This window comes from Anser brachyrhynchus, assembly GCF_964034855.1.
Source record: "Anser brachyrhynchus genome assembly, chromosome: 1".
NCBI lineage: Eukaryota > Metazoa > Chordata > Aves > Anseriformes > Anatidae > Anser > Anser brachyrhynchus.
In genome coordinates this window covers 119,600,200-119,623,185 of record NC_137694.1, presented here as the reverse complement: position 1 = coordinate 119,623,185, position 22,986 = coordinate 119,600,200, and the positions used below count along the sequence as shown (strand labels likewise).

Sequence of the window (22,986 nt, the reverse complement as noted above, 5' to 3'; positions counted from 1 at the left end):
TCAGACATTCATTTCTTTCTGTTCCACACAGACCTACATTATGCTGCCATATGTAACTGGCAACCTTGACGTCAGGAATGATTACTTTTGTACCTGTGAGTCTAAATGTTAGGGGTTAATTAAATATGTCTCTAATGATTGCTTTTCTTGTGTTGCTGTTCAAAGTTTTGGTACCAGGTTGAAAGTGATAAAATCTAGGAAGAGAGAGCAGCCTGGGAGGAATGACTTCGTAGGAATACTTATTTTCTGGAACATGAAAACAGTTTGGTAACGTAGGAGAAGTAGATGACTGGGTTTTGTGCATTAATGACTAAGCATGTGTCACACCAAAGGTCATTCATTTCATATACACCACAAATACGCAAGCCTAGGTCTGCCTGATGGTGACTAGTAGCAACATTTCTTGTTTTGTCTCCATCATCTGGGTTTGTGATTGTGGTGGGGAGACCTCAGATCCATGATTTTGTTCCTGTCAATGTAATTATTGCACAGTTAATAGTCATAATTCTCCAGAGATGTGGGAATTGCTGTAGATGGGAGAAATCAGGTTGGATATTAGGAAAAACTTCTTCTCAGAAAGAATGGTTAGGCATTGGAACAGGTTGGCCAGGGAAGCGGTGGAGTCACTGTCCCTGGAGGTGTTTAAGGGAAGGGTAGATGTGGTACTTAGTGACATGGTTTAGGAGGTAATATTGGTGGTAGGTGGACTGCTGGACTAGATGACCTTGGACATCTTTTCCAACCTTAATGATTCTGTGATTATATGAAATGGCTTCTACAACAATCAGATCTGTAACCAGGCTACTCTGCCTTTCTCACCAACAAGCAATGGAGTTTAGGTGAGTGAACTGGAGGATGCTTTATCTGGGTTCACAGACAGGTTTATACATTTAAGGCAAAAGATGAGCCCATATTCTGAAATTATAATTTCAAAACCAGATCCCATATATACTGAATACCTCCAGCCAGATCATAGCTTGGGAACTATTTACAAAGCCAATATCTTTGTCTAAGAAACTTAAGCGAGGACTTCTTTCTCTATGAGCAATTATTAATGTATGAGATTTATTTCTATCTGGCAAGCCAGCAGACACTCATTTGAATCTATCTATAGCATAAGGAAAAAAACTGTGCCTGAGCATTAGAATGACCATTTTATCTCATGATGTGAGCACCCTCTGGCAAGTGTTCCCCATCTACCCAGAGACGATGTGTAAGCAGGCCATCACAACACAAGTTCGAGTACAGCACAACAGATATCACGTGCATAATGAACATCAGTGTTATTGCCTCTGATCAGCTACAGATATAGTTGCAGTAAGGCAAATGCCTCTATGCTTCACAGAAAGGCCATGGCACATTGCAGGTAACAACTACTGTTCCACCATGTACCCAGCCATGCCATAACCCAACCTCTGAAGTTAGAATGAAACCAACTGTGATTAAAAAATGACTAGAACAGAGCAGTCCTGGTATCAAATTGTCCCTGCCATGGTCAGGAGAAAGAAAGAGTTTTATCACCCAAATCTGAAGAGTTGTCCTCTCCTGTGGAATTTGTCCTGCCCTTCTGTGGAAGCTCAGTTTCTTTTATACTAATACTAACACAAGTGAGCACCAGCTAACTATGTGCTTTGCTTTCCAGTCACGGCTGACTCTCTCTTGAGAGCAGACAGTTGTCACTATAGCCTCTATTCTTTCTGTTTTTTTTTTCCTGATAGTCTTCTTCTTAGACTGGCATTTCAGACCCGTTCTGACACAAAAGACATATAATTTCTTACAGTCTCACCTGCATTAGACTGAATTTGACTGCACATTAATGAGTTAAAGGAGTGCTGAGGGGAAGGAAACACTATTACCACATCTCCCTCCTCTGACCAGGTATTTCTAAAATGTCAGAAAAGGTGGGCAAGGGTTTCTAGCTGGAGAGACTTGTAGTTTCTACAAATACTATCTTAGCTAGGGCCTGGGGTTTATCAATTTGCAAGTGAAAGCAGTAAGATCTTGTTGTGGAGATCCATCAGTACAAGCTTGAAGATGTGCCTTATTTGCCTAAATCTGGGAAGAGAAACTACCACCAAGTTAGATACTTCTCCCTCAAAAAACTGCATAGACAAAAGAGATCTGAGTGAACAACCTGGAATTAAAAAATAAATTATATCCTTTACTAAAATATCCATACTGTTTCAATAAATTTATAAAAACAGGCTTTAATCGAAGTGTAGATTTTTTTCCTCACTTGTTCAGAGAAGGTTTGCTTTCCATTTGAATCCTATGCTCTTATATATTTAATTTCATTTTTTATTATTATTATTAAAAATGTCTTTATTGAAAGTATTTCTGTAAGACTCAGGAATCTTGGCAATCATTTTTATTGGATTGATCAGTTCCACTTGCATACAAATTTCTGTATTTGAATTAACTGCTGCAACACTTTTTTTTTTTTTTGGTCATATAAACTGTTCTATTGATTCTGACATAAATAACACACGGAGTACTCCAAATCATAAAAACATAATTTGGGGGATTATTACCAGTATCTTCTATGTACCATACAACAATAAGCCCATAAACAAAACACAACTGTAAGGATCTAAGAGATCACTAGCTTGTAAGAACTTTTCCCCTCCTGGCACTGGCAGCTGCCATTTGCCTGACTGGAATTATATCCTTATATTATATCCTATATCACACATTTTGCATGTCACTGAGACACAAATGAAAAACGAACAAACAAACAAACAAACAAACAAAATCCTACCAATATATCTTATGTGGCTAGTGAGAGAGAAAAAAAAAAAAAGAAGAAGAAAATGGGAAAAAATACATCCAGCTACTCTATTTTTTTTTTTTTTGAACTATTATTTGGGGTGTGTGGGGAGAGGGGTTGCTGCCTTCTCATTATGACTGCCTGTCTGATTGAGTAGTGATAGCTACATGCTCCCAGAAAGCATCTCTTCTGCTGCAAACGTACCAGCCATTTTCAGGACAGCTTAGTCAAACTGCAGCTTAGTGCCTCATTTGCAGTGCTTGGATTCCTCAGTGTGGTTTGCTGTTCCAGAGAACGTTTTAGGAACCCCCATCTACTTGATCTATGTTCCTGTTCCTTCATTTTTGAGTCATCATCAGCAATGGATTTAAGGTTGGTCTTTAATTCTCTTTCCACTGAGACATCCCTTACACGTTTTTTAGGCATCACATTTGCATGTGAACTGCTACTTAGCTTTTGGGGTTTCTTTTGGTTTTTTAGACCCTGCAGTCAGGCAACACAGATTAATTTCCTTGGCTGACTGTCAGGGCTCACAAACGGGAGCCTAGAAGCAAGGCTGAGCTGAAATTTGCTGAAACAAGGGTAAATTGACACAATGGGCTCCAGTTTATAATAAAAGTTCTTGGAACCTAGGTATAAAGATGAAAGTGTCTTCCAAGGGAGTATGCATCCAGTCCATCTGTGTTGGAAGAGATACAGCTGTCATGTGTCTGGGTTTTGTTGATCTTGTCTCATTTTCTGACTGGAAATATCACTCCTTCTGGACTGCTGAACATCTACAAATCCAGGCCAAATGGACATGTATTTTTCAGATCATGTCTGGACAGAGTTTCTGGGCAAAGAAAGAAGACATGGCTGGAAAGTCTGGATCCTAGGCAGATGTTCTGCCTGTGCATAGCAGTTCCACCACACTGAAGATGGGTACAAGCCTCTGAACATTCAGCACCCTGCATGGGCACATGCATTTCTGCCCAGGACATCTCTGAATGACCTGTGGAAGAAGAAAAGTCAATGTGATCATGAACACTAAAAAAAAAAGGAGAGAAATAAAGATGGAAGATCACTGTGTAACTCTGCAGCTAAATTATGTCTTTGCTCATGTATTTGCCTTGGTTTCCTACCTAGACATTATGCTAAAACCTTGGACACAATGATTACATGTCCTTGCCTTACTGATGCAGTGGTCTCTTGTTTGCTGTTGGTTTATCAGCAGACATGGAGCACAGCTCTGATGTGCCCAAGAGCATTACGACTGGATTTCTTGCACCAAATACAAGAAAGCCTAATGGCATGTTGTTGCATTTCACAAAACAGATCACAGCTGCTTTTATTATTACTATTATTATCATTATTATTATTTTTTTCACTTTGAAAAGGGCTATTTGAATCAACAGGGAGATGCCCACATTTCATTAGATCGCAGAGGAATGGATGAACGGATGCCATTTGTTTCTTCACAAGGGGAGTTTTTTAAAAATGCAGAGAAGAAAAGGAGAAAAATAAAACAAATGTTCTCATCCATCTGTCAGCAGTCCATTAGCAAACAAGTCCTTGGCAGTAGGGAAAGGAAGAGCATTTACCATGCTCTAAGGTAGGCAGTGGGGCAGAAGCAATGCTGGCTGACTTGTGGCAGCAGCAGTACATCACGTCATGTTGGACCTATCCCTTCAGCAGCAGCCAGCTTGATGCTTCTTCTTCCTCCCTCCTCTCTCCTCTCTGCTCACTGAAATTTCCCTTTGCAAACAATGCAGCGTCAGGGGGTGGGTGAGATTCTACATCTCCTGCCAATGCTGGGATTATCTGATTATCACTCAAAGAGAAAACTTCTTTCCAAGAAAACCTCCCGATGTGAGCTTGAAATTCTTTGTAGAACTTGCTTCACCTACACTTTCCATGCCTCACAAGAAATCTGTTACCTGTGTGCTTCCTCATTCTTTGAGCAGACTCAGGAGAAGCCAGAGGGCAGTGGGGCTGCCCTCTCCAAGTGGCTCTGGCTAGCTTGCCTCTACTTCCTCAGCTAGCACGTTTAATAACAGCTTAGGTGCCCATAAGCACATTGAGCAAAAGTTCTGTGAAAAAAAGGAAAAGTACGATCACCTTAAATAGTGTACTCCAGGGACAGGATGGGGAAAATGAAGCTGTTTTTTATTTGCGTTGTGCTCCATGGAGACAGGGAAGCTTTACTAGGGCTCGGTTGAATAATGAGCTGCTGAACAGAGAACCCTGCATACTGCTTTACAAACAGTTCCTCATAGAGTTCATATTAATTATCCCATTTTCTTATTAGATTCAGCTGATTTCTCACTCACTCTCACATGACTTTGTGCAAGGCTCTATGATGCCTTGTGAAAACAGCAATGACACATCTATGCTGATATAATCGTTAGATAGCCTCACAGCTCCTGCTTCCCAGTGTGGTCATTTGCTTGCAGACAGACACTGCTATGATGCTGTGAAAGTCTCTGTTTATGTAAAAATTGCTGCAAATCTGCAATGCAGATCATCAGTGGGGAATAGCCAGAGGGTGAAATCTGTTTTTCAAAGGTGCATAGTTTTCCAGTGCAGGGCTATGGTTATTAAGGTTTACCCTCATTACAGATTTGGTAATACAAATATAGGTAGTTATTAACTTTCTCAGTTTTTATTTTTCACTCTTTGCCTGATGTTGCTTTGTCTCATGCTGCACCCAGGCAGGCAATAGCTTCCACATGGCTGAACGACTGTAATCCTGCCGCAGGATGGGACAAGGATGGAGGAAAGCACTTTCCTGGATACTCAGAGATGGTAATGGGCAAGTGCATTCTGATTCAGGCCAGAGCTATTTCTTGAATACAAAGAAAGCAGGAAAATAAACTTTCAAATTGAGTCTGTTTAATTGGTACCTTCCTTGTTTGTCCAGCAACTCAGGGGTTTATCTGACTTATTCTGACCACTTTCTTCCCAAGTTGTTATGAAATGGCCAGACCTAAATGGGAAGGGAAAACGCATCTGGCTATATGTACAGACTGGGGGATGAGAGGCTGGAGAGCAACCTCATGGAAAAGGATCCAAGGACTCTGGTAGATGGCAAGTTGAATATGTGTCAACAGTGTGCATGGGCAGCCAAAAAGGCCAGCTGTGTCCTGGTGTGCATCAGGCATGGCACTGCCAGACAGTCGAGGGAAGTGATTGCCCTGCTCTGCTCTGTGCTGGTGCAGCCTCACCTCGAGTACTGTGTGCAGTTTTGGGCACCATAATACAAGGAAGGACATAAAACTATGAGTGTCCAAAGGAGGGCTACAAATACGGTGAAGGGTCTGGAGGGCAAGACATATGAGGAGCGGCTGAGGCCCCTTGGTTTGCTCAGCCCAGAGCAGAGCAGGCTGAGGGGAGGCCTCATGGCGGCCTGCAGCTCCCTCACGAGGGGAGCGGAGGGGCAGGCGCTGAGCTCTGCTCTCTGGGGACAGCGACAGGACCCGAGGGAACGGCGTGGGGCTGGGACAGGGGAGGGTCAGGCTGGGGGTTAGGGAAAGGTTGTGCACCCAGAGGGTGGTCGGGCACTGGGACAGGCTCCCCAGGGCAGTGGTCACGGCACCAAGCTGCTGGAGTTCAGGAAGTGCTTGAACAAGGCTCTCAGCCATAGGGTCTGGTTTTTGGGTGGTCCTGTGTGGAGCGAGGAGTTGGACTCCATGATCTTTGTGGGTCCCTTCCAACTTGGGCTATTCTGAGATGGGAAGGGGAAGGGGAAGGGGAAGGGGAAGGGGAAGGGGAAGGGGAAGGGGAAGGGGAAGGGGAAGGGGAAGGGGAGGGAAGGGGAGGGAAGGGAAGGGAAGGGAAGGGAAGGGGAGGGGAGGGGAGGGGAGGGGAGGGGAGGGGAGGGGAGGGGAGGGGAGGGGAGGGGAGGGGAGGGGAGGGGAGGGGAGGGGAGGGGAGGGGAGGGGAGGGGAGGGGAGGGAGGGAAGGGAAGGGAAGGGAAGGGGAAGGGAAGGGAAGGGAAGGGAAGGGAAGGGAAGGGAAGGGAAGGGAAGGGAAGGGAAGGGAAGGGAAGGGAAGGGAAGGGAAGGGAAGGGAAGGGAAGGGAAGGGAAGGGAAGGGAAGGGAAGGGAAGGGAAGGGAAGGGAAGGGAAGGGAAGGGAAGGGAAGGGAAGGGAAGGGAAGGGAAGGGAAGGGAAGGGAAGGGAAGGGAAGGGAAGGGAAGGGAAGGGAAGGGAAGGGAAGGGAAGGGAAGGGAAGGGAAGGGAAGGGAAGGGAAGGGAAGGGAAGGGAAGGGAAGGGAAGGGAAGGGAAGGGAAGGGAAGGGAAGGGAAGGGAAGGGAAGGGAAGGGAAGGGAAGGGAAGGGAAGGGAAGGGAAGGGAAGGGAAGGGAAGGGAAGGGAAGGGAAGGGAAGGGAAGGGAAGGGAAGGGAAGGGAAGGGAAGGGAAGGGAAGGGAAGGGAAGGGAAGGGAAGGGAAGGGAAGGGAATGCTTAACTTGGCTTGTCTCAGCTCTGTGATCCTCATATTGGAGGATGTTGTTGACCCATGTTCCTGGAGTGCGCAGAATATCCTTGCTGCCCAGAGACCACGAGCATGCCAGAGCCACGCACTTCTTGGAGCTCATTGCAGAGGTGCTGGCAGTCCTGCTGCCTCCGTGTGGGAAGCTGCATAGCTGCTACAGCACAATCCTGTTGGTGAGATTTAATAGCTTGAGTCTGGTGCCTTGCCTGTGTGGGCCTGAGCTGTTATCCCCACTGAAGAGGGTGCTGGGCTGTCTGACCTACACCAGTGCTAGCTCAGTGTCTGTTGAATCACACTCTCCTGCAGAGTAAAGACATTTCTAAGGTTTTTGTTTCCCCTAACAATTAAGGTTTTACTGGTTACCTCTTCTGAACCTTTCCTGGTGGGCTTACAGCTCATTGCTGTCTCAGAGGAACAGGAGAGCAGAGTCTGGCTGTGAGTACAAGCAGGGCAGTACCCTGTCAGGGCTCCTTACCACCCCTGTTCTACAAGGGAAGGTCAATGTTTTGTTTGATATATTCCAGACTTGGAGATGAGAGGAAGGGGGGTGGTGGTGGTGGTGGTGTGGTGAGAATGACACTTACTGACATTGTTGGGGAAAAAAAAGAAATGGTAGCATTTATTTTGGCTGCTATTAGTAAACATTCTTTAATGCTAGCAAACAAATACTGATCCCATCCTTTGCCTGCATATTGATGTTTGTCTCTAAAACAATTTAGCTACAGCACAAGAATCGGAGCCTTCTGCATTAACCAAGGCAACAAGTGCAGTTGTGGACCTCTCCTTCACACCACTGCTTAAAACACACACAATTGTGGTGCGTATGAACTTTGTTTATAATCTCCTCACTGTGTATATGCATTCCATTGCAAGCTGTGCAATATATCATTACATCTCTTACAGTGTAGAAATACTGTATAAAAATGAGATTGAGTCCTTTATTTATAGTCATCTACAGCCAGATGATGGAAAACATTTTCTGCTTAAAGAATGATTACTGTTAGTGTTTCCTGGAAACCCCTTTCATCAAACAGTGGGAATGTTTCTTGTCCTTAGCATCACATCTGCAAAGTTAGAGCCAAGAAAATGTCAATAATTCCATTATTACAAATCCCAGCTTTCAAAGATTAATAATTTTACACATACTCACTCACACAAAGACAAAAGCATTTTGAGCTGAAATTTGGCATAAACATTTGTAACCCAAGAGCAAAGCTTGCTTCTGCAAAATGATCTCCACAGTTTTGAAGCTGAGAGGACTCTCAGGGTGCCTGCATTTTTTTGTTTGTTTGTTTTTTCATTATTTTTTTTGAGTCAGTTGTTTGGAACTGATACAATCTCACTTGCTATCTGGCAAGAACTCATTTGTATGTCTGAAGCTCTCAATAGGAGAAAAAAAAAAGTGGTTTACGGTGTCATGCTTTCTTGTTTTTATAATGGGGCTTTCTCTAGATGCCAAAGAAAGGGAGATGGTGAAGTTCAATTGGTTCAGCAGAATCCCTTTCTCACTCATTAATTTTCCCTTTAAATATTTCAGACTCCCATTTTTAATGCCCCTTTATACATAGCTGAGTAGTATGTGTAAGGAGTATTTTTCAGGAAAATGTCATTGCATAAAGAAACCAAAATCCCAAGTAACTCCCCAAGCACTTGGAATAAAGGAAACCTAATTTATTGTAGTTTTTGAGTTTGATCAACTTGATTTTACAAAGATACGAACTGTAGTTGAAGTCTTTTCCATAGCTAGACATTTAATTTTTCATTCTTTCTCTCCCTCTTGACCTTTCTTTTCTCTAATGCAGATTTTAATTAGCTTGCGCTCTGTCTGTTTTTATAAATTTGGCTGAAAGTTGTATATTTGTGTATATTTGACATCTCTTCCCTTCTTCCTGCTTTTTTTTTTCTCCTTTCAAATTGGTGAACAGGATCAAAAAGTATTGCCAGGTACTCATATTTGTACATAATTAAAAATGCGCATACAGTGGGAATGCACAAATCTCATTAGCTTAGAGAAGCAGGCTTAAAAAAGCCTTCTGTCTTTCTCAGTTTTTGTGTGACAATGTCTCAGTTGTCCAAGAACCCCTAATAAATTAAGAACGTGCAATAATAGTGTGAATTTCTCATCAATCATTGCCCGATTATGTTTGGGCACCTACGCAAAATGTAAATAAACCAAAGTGCCAAACATAAGGCAACATGCCCAGTTTCATTTTATTATGCAACTGGCAAGTTGCTACACTACAGAAGTGCTGGTGAAGATGAATTTGAACAGATGTTTTTTTGTGCTGGCCTAAAATCTTGTGTCAAAATCTAGGACTTGGCGATATTCTGAACACCCACATTGTTCATGTTGATTATGAAGGAGTACAGTCTACTTCAGCTTCTTCCAAGAGACCTTGTATCCCTGCTTTGCATTTCTGGACTGTTGGCTTAAACAATCCACTTGCTCTGTACACATGCACTTGCTTCCTCCCTCAATCACCTCTCCAAAGTATGAACAAACTTCCTGAAGTTATCACTCTGTATTTCAGCTTGTAAAACAAGGCATTTCAGGATTTTTTCACTAGCTGCCTTGGCCGCTACTCCTGCTGTGGAGCTGTGGCATGACGGGTGCCCAGAATCTGAAACCTAAGAGGAGGAAGTGGCAGGCATTTGATACACCCGTCCGTGCACGTAGCACTGCAATAATCATCTGTCAAATTGAATGCTCAACTTCACAGACTAGACAGCTTGAGTAGGAAGTGTACGCTTTCACGAGGAGTAGTCTTTATTCTGTCATTAAACCGATACAACTGGGTCAGAAACAACCAAAGTGAGTTCATGATTAATGTGTTAAAGGCAATCGACTGTAACTCTGTCATCTTTTTCCAGCTGAGGGAAGGGGCTAAGTGAACTCTTGGTCAATCTGTGCATAGAACACCTCTCTGCTTTGAGTTGTAGTTATGCTGGCTAGGAATTAAAAATGTTTCTAAGACAGTCATTTTTATTTGGATTCGCCTTCAGATGGCACAATATGCTTCAGAGAATCTGCAATAAGAAATGTCTGCCAGCCAAAGGTTCCCCTTTCCCTGAGCACTGGCCACACCAAACTCAGAGAGAAAGAAACAAATCCACTGGCCTGCCAAGAGAAGCTGAAAGTGTGGAGAGGAATGTCTACCTAGATAATACTTGCCTGGCATAGACCTGCATGCCATGCCAGGTCAGTTCTTTAATAATACAGAGAAACCAGAAAGCCTCATCACAGGTGATCTTCATATAACCTCAGTGGGAAGCACTTGAAACAACAAAAAACTTATTGAACAAATTTCCTGAGTACTTTGGCTTCAGTTAGAGTATTCACATACTTAAACAAGCTGGAGTCTTCACCTAAGTGGTAACCTCAAACAGAAAACACAGCATATGCTATTTAAGTGCTGGAAGGGTGTAAAACATGCGTGGACACCCTGTATGGCATTCTGCCTTCCAAGAGAACATTAGGGAATAATCTGGTGTTAACTGAGACTCTTTTTAGGACTTACACTTTTGGTAATGAAGATCCCCATTATCATCAGGGCAGGGGGAATTTGTCCTGTAAAAATACTTTTTGCTGCAACACTGACAGGACACCTTTAGTATAATCAGGACAGATAATTCCAGACCTGGAGAACTAGGAGAAAGTGGAAAAGTCACGGCAGTTGTTTAATGTCTGATAAGTAAGTTGTGCGTATATCAATGGCAGATAACAGTGCTTGTCTTCTTCAGGAGTTCTGTAGCATGACGTGTCATCTATTCTTGTCTGTAGAAATCACCCCGAAACCTGCATGAGATTTTCTGCTTGTACATTTTTTTTCCAATTGAATTATGCTGGTTTAAAACTGTTGGAATAGAGAGGAGCATCAGGGTGTCTGTCATCAACGTCCATACCAATATGACAAGCATTAAAAAGAGACCATTCCTCAGTAGTGCAGAGAACGAGCGCTGCAGTGGATTGTATTTCTGGTTCTATTATTACAGAGAGACTTGCAAGAAACATACATGCTGTGGATGAAATGGGTATGGAATCATAGAGGCTAATGATAGAAAAAGGCCACTTATGTCAACTGCTATATTTCCCTGCTGATACAGGATTGTTCCCAATGAGATTCAATGTATTTTTAGTGCTTTGTCCAGTCTGGTTTTATATGTAAATAACAAAGATTGTCAGTTGTAAAGGAGCCTGAAATAGTTTTGTTCTAGTTCTGTCTTCCCTTTTCCCCTTCTTATTCAGGCTAAATGGGAACAGGAAAGACATTCATTCTCTCTCTCTCTCTTTTTTTTTTTTTTTATTTTTTCCCTCTCCTTTCTGCTGTTTGACCCTCTTCATAGACAGGATTTCTCTGACCTGATTTTTAAAAAACTGCATTTGGACAGTTCAGCATTATAAGCTACTTTATCACAGGTCTGATTTAAGAGGTCTCTTCAAAATGCAGAGGCTGTGTTTGACAGGAAACAACCCCCTTGCAAACCAACCTGGAAAATAAGTAACAAACAAAACAGTGATTTCTGCTCAGATAGGAACTGAAGTGGAGCCTTTGCATATGCTTTCTTCTGTTCTGTGTCTCACATTATCGTCGAAGTTATTGAGGTTCTGCTCACTCTCTGCCCATCCATTAGGCATAGCCTTCCAGAACATTGGATGTGGTTTAGGCCACACAGTATCAAGCAATTTAAAAACAAAACAAACTCGTCTGCTTGGTATAGAAAGAAAACTGTGAGCTCTTCAACATTTTCATATAAGCACCCTTTCATATTTCTGAAGACTTTTTTCCTTTTTTGACTTTGCACCCTTAGAGAGTTGCATCTCAAGAGGACATAAACTGGTATGGCATGGCTTTCAGAAAATGAAGTTTTGGGGTTGAAACTTATCTGTATTAGGAAACAAACTTCTCCTCAGTGGTTTGCCATTATACATACTAGCAACTCAAGTAAAGAGACCAAGGAAGTTACAGCTGAATTGTGCTTATCTTGACAAGTGAATGGCCCTCAGCATACCTTGTCTTTAAGCCACGCACAGTCACATCTCTGCTTTGGATTTGGTGAACATAACGCCTTCTAGTCAGTGAAACAGTGGACAGATTAATGGTGTCTTTGTTTCTGCTACCATCTAGATGGTGGCCTGAATGAAAATACAGAGAACAAAATGATCTAGGGATTGAATTAATACCATCTGAGTGAGCATGTCCTATCTGCAGCAAAAGGAATAGAGAGATGGAAAATGAGGACACACCAAAAAAAGTTACTTGTCATTTGCTACTAAGATAAAGCTGTGGAGAGAGAGAGAGACCAAGGAAAAAAGAACTTGTATTACGGATTGTATTGGCTGAAAAAAGCCTTGAAATAGAAACTGAGTCCTATTTACTGTCCATGCTGAGTTCAGGGAAACAGGGCTCCTGACGTCCTCATTCAATAATCAGCCTTGCACAAAGCACCCAGCTCCAGCACCAGTTTCTTTTCCCAATGCAAACAACCCTCAAGGCATTCAATATTGTCTAACTGCTGCAGTTGCTTTCATAAAAAAAAAAAAATAATAAAAAGTGCTGCTTTCTCTCAGAAGAAAACAAAGGCAAAGCAGCAGGGTTTTACCTGTTCCCCATTACCACCCAATGACAGACTGCAGTGTCCTGGACTTTGAGAAGTCCTCCCAGAAGCTGATGAGAGCAAAAGCAGCCTTGGCCCTTACTTCAACTTACTCCTGATTTACACCAGGGAAAGAAGAAACAGTATGCAAGAGGATGGGAATAAAGTGTGCAAAGAGGAAGAACGTTCACCAAAGGGAGAGTGAAAATACACCAGGAATGAAGGACTATTGGTGACAAGGATCATATTGTCAAGTGCTGTATTCACACGGGTTTCTCCCACCAGAACATCTGATTACGGACACTTGAGAATAAGTGTTAGAGCAGGAGGTTTCTGTTCCCCCAGAAACCCAAACAGTGGCCTTGGATTTGTGGCTGTCCTTCCCAGTATGTATCTCCTCACGTTTGTGACATTGATTTACATAACCACAGTGTGCCAGTCAGCTTATGAATTTATTTCTAATAGAATGCTTACTGATAAACCAGTCTCAGGCAATCAGGAAAATCACATCTGTGTCTTAGCAACAGAAAATATTGCTAACCTGAAAAACAGTCACCTAATTTTTTTTTTTTTTTGAAATGCCATAAGTCTAGTAACTGTTGACCCAACTTGATTTTTTTTTAACTCTTTTTTTTTTTTTTTAAATCGTTTTCCTTCTTTCCATGCTTTTTTAAAGCCTTTCTTCTCAACTTGTAGCTATATGCCTGGCTTTCTGAGTGCGGTCTTCAGGGTTTACCAGGATCTTTCCCAAGAGATGTATTTTCTGGTGTTTGAGTTTGCTGCTTCTCTTCCATTGCAATTACAGGGTGCATTTTACAGAGTTCCCTGGTATTTATATGCTTTGCCTGCAACAGTCACCCAGATTTCCTCAGCTGTTTTTTTTTTTTTATTATTATTATTATTTATTTTTAACAACTCACTTCAGAGCATTCATGTCCCTTTTTGTCTTCTATCACAAAACAACCAACATTTTGTTTTTTTTCAGTATATTTGTGTTTCCATGGTGAAGAGAATATTATAATCTTTTCTTGTGGCTTACCAGCTTTGAATGGTGTACACTACAGATTTACTTTTTAATCTTTTGGCATAGTTTTCCACTTTGAACCCTTTGTATTCAAGAGAAACACACTTAAAACCAGGTGATTAGTAGATATCTGCACTTCAAGGCCAAACAAACTGGTAGTCTGACTTCCAGAAAATTTCACCCAGCTACCCTTATCCTGGGTTCAACATCTTGTATTTGCCTAAAGCATGTCTCCCAGAAAGGCACCTGGGCTTGAGTTAAAGGATTCACATCTTCATGTGGTAGTTTGCACAAATAATTAATAATTATCATGAAACATTGTTCCTTATTTCTCATTTGAATTTGTCCAGATATAACTTCCAGATACTGATTCATGTTTGGCTTCTGCTAGATTAAAGTACATAAGGTACTTATAATAAAATGCTATTGAATCTTCTCTTTGACAGGCTAAACATATGGAGCTCTTCAAGTCTCTCACTTGATGCTCTTCCTGAACTGAATCATGGAAACGAATTACGTTGCACCCAGCATGCCATGGGGGGAAACAAGGGGAATATGTTTTGCACAGAAACATTGTGCTTCAGCAGGGCTTGGGAGAGAAAGAAGAAGATGAGGAGAGGGAAGACTAGGCAGGGCAGGAGACAGATAGCTCCTTAGGCAAACTGCAAAGAAAATCATCTGGGGATGAAAACAGGACTGTGTGTGTCCCATAGCTCTGTAGTTACTTAACTGCTGTTTTGAAAAAAAGGCACGGGGCAGAGACTGCTTAGAACATAATTAATCTCCAACTGCATCTGCTGGTGGTTTGACCCTAGCAGATCCAGAAACTTACCTGGCATGGACAGGCAGCGTGGTTCTCTGCGACTTGCCCAAGTTATCAGACAGAGGCATTTGGTCATCATCATAACGTTCTGGAACAAAGAGGCTGTGCTGGGAAGAAAAATAAAATAGTTTTTATTTCATTCTCTGGAAAGGAATATTCTGTCGGTCATGTATCAAAAAGCATAAAACTTATCTGGAAGAGCATTAAAATTGTAACTGTACTCTCATACCAATACAGTGTCATCAGATAAATAAATTGATAATAATAAAAAATCCTCAAATGAAAGTATTATTTCATTTCTATATAGGTTGGCATTTTTCATCTGCTTGGATATTTCGCTTCATTTTTTTAATACATATTTGGGTTATATATTATGCATAAACAAGCAGAAATATCACTTACTTTTAGCTTTTTAAAAATTGTATAGAAAACACAAGGTTAAGGACAAGATTTGTGCACAGCAAAAAAGCAGTTCTCAAAGATTATTATAAAAGATGGCTCCAAGAAAATAGTATTAGGGTGAGCAGGCCCAGGTTACAGGTTTAAGATTACAATATTAAACTTTTAAATACCACGTTGCCTCATCTGAAATAGCTAGCGTGTGGTTAGTTCTGTATCCTTGTAGAATTTTAAAGCAAAACCAAAAATGAGCATGGTGAGCCTAGACAAATACCTTGAAGCATATGAGATTTTTCCAAGCTAGGCCAACTTGTTTTTTCTGGGTTGTATAGTAAGTTGGTTGCACACACGAAATGTTTAAATTCTTGGAAAATTCTAAGTATTGCCAAGACTGTTTGATGTGATAATCTATCCCTCTTGACTGTTTTGAACACTTCTTATGTCTTCTATTTTATTATCGTAAACTCAGTGACTCAGAGACTGAGAGGCAGAGAGCTCTTTATCACAGAATCATAGAATCATGGGGCGGTTTGGGTCAGAAGGGACCTTAAGGACCATCTAATCCCAACCCCCTGCCATGGTCAGGGACACCTCCCACCAGACCAGGCTGCCCAAAGCCCCATCCAGCCTGGCCTTGAGCACCTCCAGGGATGGGGCATCCACAGCTTCTCTGGGCAGCCTGTGCCAGTGCCTCACCGCCCTCTGAGTAAAGAATTTCTCTTTTTCTCTTTTCACTCCCATCCCTAGGAAAAAAGTTAAAAAAAAAAAAAAACAATTGTAGAACCCCTTTTCATCTAACTGTCAGCAAAAAGATGCTTTCTCCTAAGAAGGCTTTCAAAAAGGGGTGGAGGAGACAAGGAAAACTCAGCAGCTCCACCAAGGGTCCTCCATGTAGGGTATCTGATAAAATGCCTCAGAGCAGGCTTGGCCCTGGGGGCTCAGAGGATAGCACAGTACCTTAGGTGTCAAAGGATCTGGATGCCAAAGGAGGAAGAAATCCCAGACAGATCCCAGACAGTTTGTAAGTCCTGCAGCCAAAAGCTCCAGGGAGAAAGGTGTCCTTTCCTCCCTGAACTGGTGAATGAAGGGAAAGCCCCAACACAGACTTCACACAGGCATATGGCAGCAAACTTCAGGCTGACTGGAAAATCCTCAACAGCTAGAAGTGAGACCCTGATGGATGGCAGTGGGGTCCAAAATACCTGCCAGAATGGAAGAGTTTATTTCTAAGCAACAGGGAGTCCGTGCAACATGCTCTGGGGCCTGTCCCTGGGTGACACGGAGAGCACACGACTCCTGAAGCTGAGGAGCAGCAGCAGCAAAAGGGACCCTCCAGCTACTGCTGAGCTAAAGGCTGCAGACCGGAGACTCAGCAGCACTTCCCAAAGGTACCTGGGGCTTGTGCTGCTGGCTGGCACCAGGGCACGGGGACAAATGACCACCGGGAAGGTGGACGCGAGCAGTGAAGGGCCTGCCGAGCACTGACGTGTGGAAGGTATGAAGGTGCGCACGAACGATGTGTGGAGGATGGGCACCCACACATGGGAAGTGTGAAATTAAGTTAACAGACTGCTATACAGACAGCGGCTACACTTGAGATGATGCTATGTTCCCTTTTCTCCCCCTCTTAAAGCTTTATTCCTTGTTTCATGCTCAGACGTATGAGAGGAAAAGTGGTGCCTCTTCAGGACACAGTAGGAGGAGTATCTTCTGCCTGCAAGGTTCAACTGCAAGTGTTGTTTTTAGAAGGGACCCCCATATCTTACATGGCCAGGTGCTGCCTCTCACGATTTTCTGTGCCTTCATATCCTCCTAGGCATGTGGGACCTTACAGATGGTCTTCACATTTATGAACTTATTTTGCATTACAGTGTGCTGAGTTTAACAAGACCTTAAATAGATACTTTATTGCTGGGTATTTTTGATACCAGATCAGATAGATGTCTTTTAGACATAGAGAGAGAATTATGTCCCCAGGAAAACAATAGACCCATGATTTCTGAGAAACCATCCTGCCTTCTTTTCTGCCTTTCTTTGCCAGCCTCTTCAGACAGCAAAATATAGAAATGGTGGTAGTATTTAATTCTGCACAACGATGTTTGATACAGTGCTTTATACACATTGCACAACATTTCAGGACTGCTAGCTACTCTACTACTGCTATCTGAGGAAATTTAGGGCTACCTCATTATTTCAGGCTTCTTTTATGTAATACGTCATATATTCTGTTGAAATAAAACTGAATGCATGTATACCAAAGAGCAGAAATCAGGCTGTTGTCATTCATTCATTCATTCATTCAGTTCTCAGTGTCAAATGACTCCTGTGATGAAAGCCCAGATTTGATGCTTTGGTCTTTTCATTGCCTCAAATGACATGGAGTCTGGTCTCTCTCCTAGTTCATTAAGAAACATGCAAAATTCCCTCTAATTAATTTTCTTTTTCTCCCTTTCCTCTCCCCTTACTTCAACCCTGAAAAAGAGCTGAAATCTAACAAACAGAAACAGCATAATATTAAATTTTTTAAATGTCCATACCAATACCATTAGAAATATTTTGTGTACCCAAAGGCACCCATAATTTGCAGTCTTCTGGCTAGTTCTCATTATTAATTTCAAAGACTGGCCCCACTTCTTTTGGCCTGGACTTGAAAAGACGTGGTCTGGGCACAAATTTCTGGCATTAACTATGTTACTGTAACTAAACAGGACATCTCGAGTCCTTTACATCTCATTGTTGAAGTCAGTGGATGGCACAAGGTCTTTGTTTTTCTTTGCAATTAGGATTACAGATGGCTGTCTTCCACGTGAGGCAATTAGAGCAGTCCTCCTCAAAATACCCATTATCAGGTATCAAAAGGCCAGGTGATAAATTCATGCCCACCAACATGACAGTTAAAGCGGAATGTGTAATGCTCCTTTGGATATGACATATGTGTAGTCACTAAATTCAACAGCTCAGACACCTTCTCCCAGCACTAGCTCTGCTCTGTTCCAGTTGGCTCCTTCCGTACAGTTTTGCAATACGCCAGATACTTCATTTACAGCACAGAGGTGTATGCCTGAACATATTTGCAGGCCAGGAGGGGTTTTTGGCTGGAGATATTTTTTTTGGATCAGGGAGTTAGAAAAATTCTGTGTGGAGCTGGCAGCAGTGGCTTTGTACGGGTTAAGGTGCCAATTCAGCCAGGCTCAGCCCCTGCCGGGTGGCAGGCAAATGCTTTGCTGAGCAGATCCCTGGGTCACCTCTGAAGGCAGCCCTGATTGTCAGGTCTGTCCAGGACTGTGCAGGTCTGGAGTACGCATACAGGTTATAAATGTATAAAACAAAGCATCTGATCGAGGTGGAAGTGCCAGCATGTGAAAGGACTATGTTTGTCAGAAACAATTTTTTAAGCTGTCCTGTATATTCCCATTTTTTCCCCTTAAAGAGTATAGGAAGTGAGAGAAGAGAACAAACTCTTTTTTACTGATGTTAAGCTCAGCTTGTGGATGAAAAGCTGGCCCAGGTTTCAGCTTTCACAGCAGGTTTGAGAAGTCTGTATCCCATGCTATTAAAAGTGACTGAATCTTGGAAGTTTATCTCAATTTCACAGAAATTTGAATAACCCAGAACTTTAACTCAAGTTACAACAAAAATTTAAAGAGATTTTGGATTCATGGATAGTTCTGTTTATAGAATCTCTTCCAGACTGATTGCACATGCATTTAGGAAACAGTTTAAGTTGTTCCACTGTCATTTTTTAAGTACATGAAAAGAGATTGTCCTTCCCTTGCTCCCTGGATAATAATTGCATTTTCGATGCAGAGAGGCCCCAGCCTAGGATATGTGGACCCACAAGTCAAGCACTAGTATTTGAGGGCACGCAGATCTAGATTTTTGTTCTGGCTCACACACAGAACAGAGATCGGGATTCAGATTTCAAGCAATCCAGAATTCCTGAGGTGCCCATATTTATGGTTTGGATTTGGGCTGAAGTACAGTTGTACGGGAGCAATAAGTGAACTAAAGCATGGAATTACAAAGCACTCCCAAAATCAACTTATGATAGGCCATTATTAACTTCTTCATTGAACAGAGAAAAAAAAAAAGATTTAATTTAAACTACCACTACTTTCCTCCCTACTTTTCTCCATCACATTCCAATATTACTCCCTTATAATCTCCCTGAACTTACAGAAGACTTGAAAAATAATTGGTTTGGTAAGCATAGTCATATGCTTTTCATCAATATTTTATTTTGAAACATGGCGAAGAGTTGTGTTGTAGTATGAAGAATGTCTCTCTCTAAACATCATTTTCTAATGGACTATTTTATGTCCCATAAAATGTGCTAATTTTTACTTGTCCTCTGCTGTCAATGAAACAAACTATTATTTCCTTCCACAGAACCAAACTCAAAACAAGAATGTCTGGAATATCAAGAGTAATGACATACAAAGTCCCTTCTGGCCCCAGCTTCTATTGAAAAATAATTGGATGAATTGGTGATGCTTACATTTCATCTAGCCTGCCACTATGAGTAATTCCATGGTGCCTTCTTGGCCAAAGCTCAGCCATTTAAGCACTTGGTGAAAATCTATTTGGATGGACTTGGCGTAGGAATATGTCAAGCAGCAGCAGAGTAAGAATGAAAGCTCTTCGGAATAGTGTTGCATGTGTTGTTACAGCATCTAACACTCTGCAGACTGCATCCTGACTGTGACTTCAAGTTTCTGCTGCAGTATAAATAATAAATGATGAGGATGCTAACAATAAAAGTAAAGCTGACTTGGATACAAACTGTAATGTGATGGGCAAAAGATTTCAGACAGTGGAATAGGCCCTTGTGTGGTGTAAATTATCACAGTACCATGTGATGTCATTAAAGCTATGATTTACCCAGAGAACTGCCTTTTGGATGTTGCCTTGCCAAGAAATCACGATATGGCTTGTCACATCTCAGAACGGATTAATGAACCAGAACAAAATAGATGCCAGCTTGCCAGTGCTGTTATTGGGATCAGAATTTGTTACAAATTTTTAACAGAAAGCAATTCATAGGAAAAAAAAATATATATTTTTTTTCTTCCAAATTCTCAAATAGTCAATTTGAAACACATATATGATTCTTTTTTTTTTTCTTTCCTTTTTTTTTTTTTCTGTCTTTTGGTTCATTTGTTTTCCAGTGACTTTTGTTTCTGTTCCTTTTTTCCTGCCTTATTTTCAGATGTTGCCAGACTTTTGGAGCATCAAAGCAGAAGGAATTTGGGAGAGGACTGCAAGACAGATATGCCACAAACAGAGGATGGTTGAGATGAGCTGAGGGAGTAGGGCAGGCTGGTGCTGCAAGAAGTCCCTGGCATGGTCGCTGCCTGGAGCCACTTCACTCAGCCAGCTTTTGTGCTGATTTTACCTGAGTTTTGAGATTTCAAAATGCAATCTGTGAGGGAGAGAATCAAAAACAAGGAGGGAGAAAAGGTAGAGATTTTGCCAAAGTCAACACTCAAGCAGCAGTTCCCTAGACCTCCCCACTGCTTAATGAAGTGAGAAGGTGAACTTGAGGCGTAGGAGGTGGCCTCTTCCTCCTGCTGTTTTGGAGGTGAAAGTAAAGAACAACGTGTTAAGTGCAACCAGCTCATTGCTACCTCTTATCTTCTTGAATAGGCATTTACTTCCATGTGAATAGTTGCATTTGAAAAGTTCGGTTTTTTTCTCTCTTTTTTTTTTTTTTGGTAGCTCAAAAGTTGTTTATTTTTTAACAAACCCTCCTGTAATGAAGTATCACAGGGTGACACGTACATCTGTCAGCCAGCGAACTCACCCGTTAAAGGCTGTGAGGCATGAAGCTTTGCCTGTTCATGCCTAAGGTGTGCATTTATAGGCTGATAGACACAGAGTGTGGTATGTGCTATTGCTTATTCAGGGCAGTCTGAAAAGGTGCTGTCTTGATTTATCTTTGGCAGCAGGGTAACTGCTGAGAGGGGGGCAGGAGGATCAGAAAGGATAAGTGTCGTCTAGAGTGAAGCATTCTCAGACAGCCCCATGACTTCATATGAACTTGTCACACACAGAGTCATTCTTTTGGACAGAAATACAGCAAAGGCAAAGTTGTGGTCTAAGCTCTAGACACTACTCAAACACATGCAAATGGATATATGAACTTAATTCTCTACCCAGTTAAATGAATGCAAAAAGACAAAACACTCAAATTATAAAACCCAACAATTGAGATCAATTAGTGCAGGAACTGGAAGGATCTCAGACCAGTTTATGGTTCTTCTCATCATGCACATGAGTTCAAAGGATCTTCTTCCAATAATGAGGAACTTACTTTTAACATAGAAGAGTCTCATATTCCATGTGACTTTAAGTGCTGCTACGGTACTTCATGGGTGCTGTCCTTTGGTAATACACTGGATTTTGACTGCCTGAGATTCTACCCTTTCTTCATTAAGCATCTCTTATTTCCTCCACTTCGCTGTAAAAATGCTTCCCAGCAAAGGCTCTTTCCATCCAAGAGGTCTATGGACACCTTCCAGACACTAATCTGGGAAGTTGTTCTGCATGGGATTTCCCCAGGATCTCATGAGTAGCTGTGCTTCTGCAATGGCTTGAAGGACCCTGGATGGTCTCTTCATCGGTGGACAAGACCTTTATCAAAACAGGACAGCTGCCACAGACAGATCTTCTACTTGATGCTGAGGAGACCCCGGAGGAGGAGGCAGTCCCACTGTGAGAAGACAAGGTGCAGAAGGTCATGAAAGGTAGCAACCAGGTGGCTGAAGTTGCTGTTTACTCTTTGTGAGAGCTGTAAAGAAATGGGGTAGTGCCTCTTGGCATGGAATGAATAAGGAAGCTGAAAAATGTGACTTTGGGGTGGAGGGGAGAGCTCAAAACAATGACAATGTAAAAACAAAACCACTAAAATCTATCTGTGAAATTTGGTTCTGCTTTTCATGAAACTGGAGAGAACTGATCTTACAAAAACAAGTGCTTGTTGAGGTTGCTGTTGTATGGAACTGGCGTGTGATGTTTTTCTAGCAGCCTCTCTTCACTGTCATCAGAGTGCAATTTCTCTAGAGTCACTGTGGGATGCAACAGATTTCTTGGAAAAGAAGGCTGTGTTGACACCCACAGGCTAGTAATGTTTTCACAAGAAGGAACATGACTTTACATTTGACTCTCTTGAAAAGAGATTAGCAACACTGTGATTTATAAGAATTGCCAGGGTTTGAGGTTGTGTTTTTTTTTTCCTCTCTCTCTGAATCTAAGCTCCAGCAGGTAGGTGTTAAGTGAGTGAAGCATTTCTGGCAAGATTTATGTGCCCATACAGTAGATGGGAGTGAAATCTGACAGTCTAAAGGAGGGGGAGCAACTGACAAATAGAGGGGGTGGAAAAGGCAGATTGGCTTGGATTTTTTCTTTCCTGTTCCTTTGCAGTCAAAACCCTTTGAGACTCTTCACTCTTGGGTTGAAATTTTCATTTGCACAGACATTTCTCTTCCTTGTCCTTTTGTTCCAGCAGTAAACATGGGAACACAGAATACATGTGGAAAGCAGACATAGCCAAGACTCCCTGAAAGAATGTATTTTCTAGAAATAGACGACAAGCCATTCCCCTAGAAATGAGATCTGCTCAATGATGAAGTTATCTTAGAAGAAAGAAGCCCTTTCTCACTATGGAGTCTCACCGTTAAGTAAACGGTACTGGAGGAAAGTGTATACTACAAAAGTGTAGTATATTGGAAGAAAGTGTACACTACTCCATGTATGCTACAGTATTTTCAGCCTTTATAGGAACCGAAGTCTTTGCTCTCCAGGCAGATATAAACCATCCTGCTTGGTGTTTTTGGTCAAATGGGTGCTTGTAGCCATACTGAACAGCAGCTTGCTTGCCCTTGTAGGACCATGGTAGTAAGCA

General features: G+C 42.0%; 1 long non-coding RNA gene across 1 annotated transcript; it reads right to left on the bottom strand.

Moving 5' to 3' along the window:
- Positions 1–221: 221 nt before the first annotated feature.
- LOC308188099 lies at positions 222–22,815 on the bottom strand. Its single transcript, XR_013945154.1, has 3 exons — positions 21,397–22,815; positions 14,694–14,791; positions 222–3,758 (listed from the first exon to the last, which is right to left on the bottom strand). It is a non-coding gene; the product is annotated as an uncharacterized lncRNA (long non-coding RNA).
- Between the last annotated feature and the right edge of the window lie 171 nt (positions 22,816–22,986).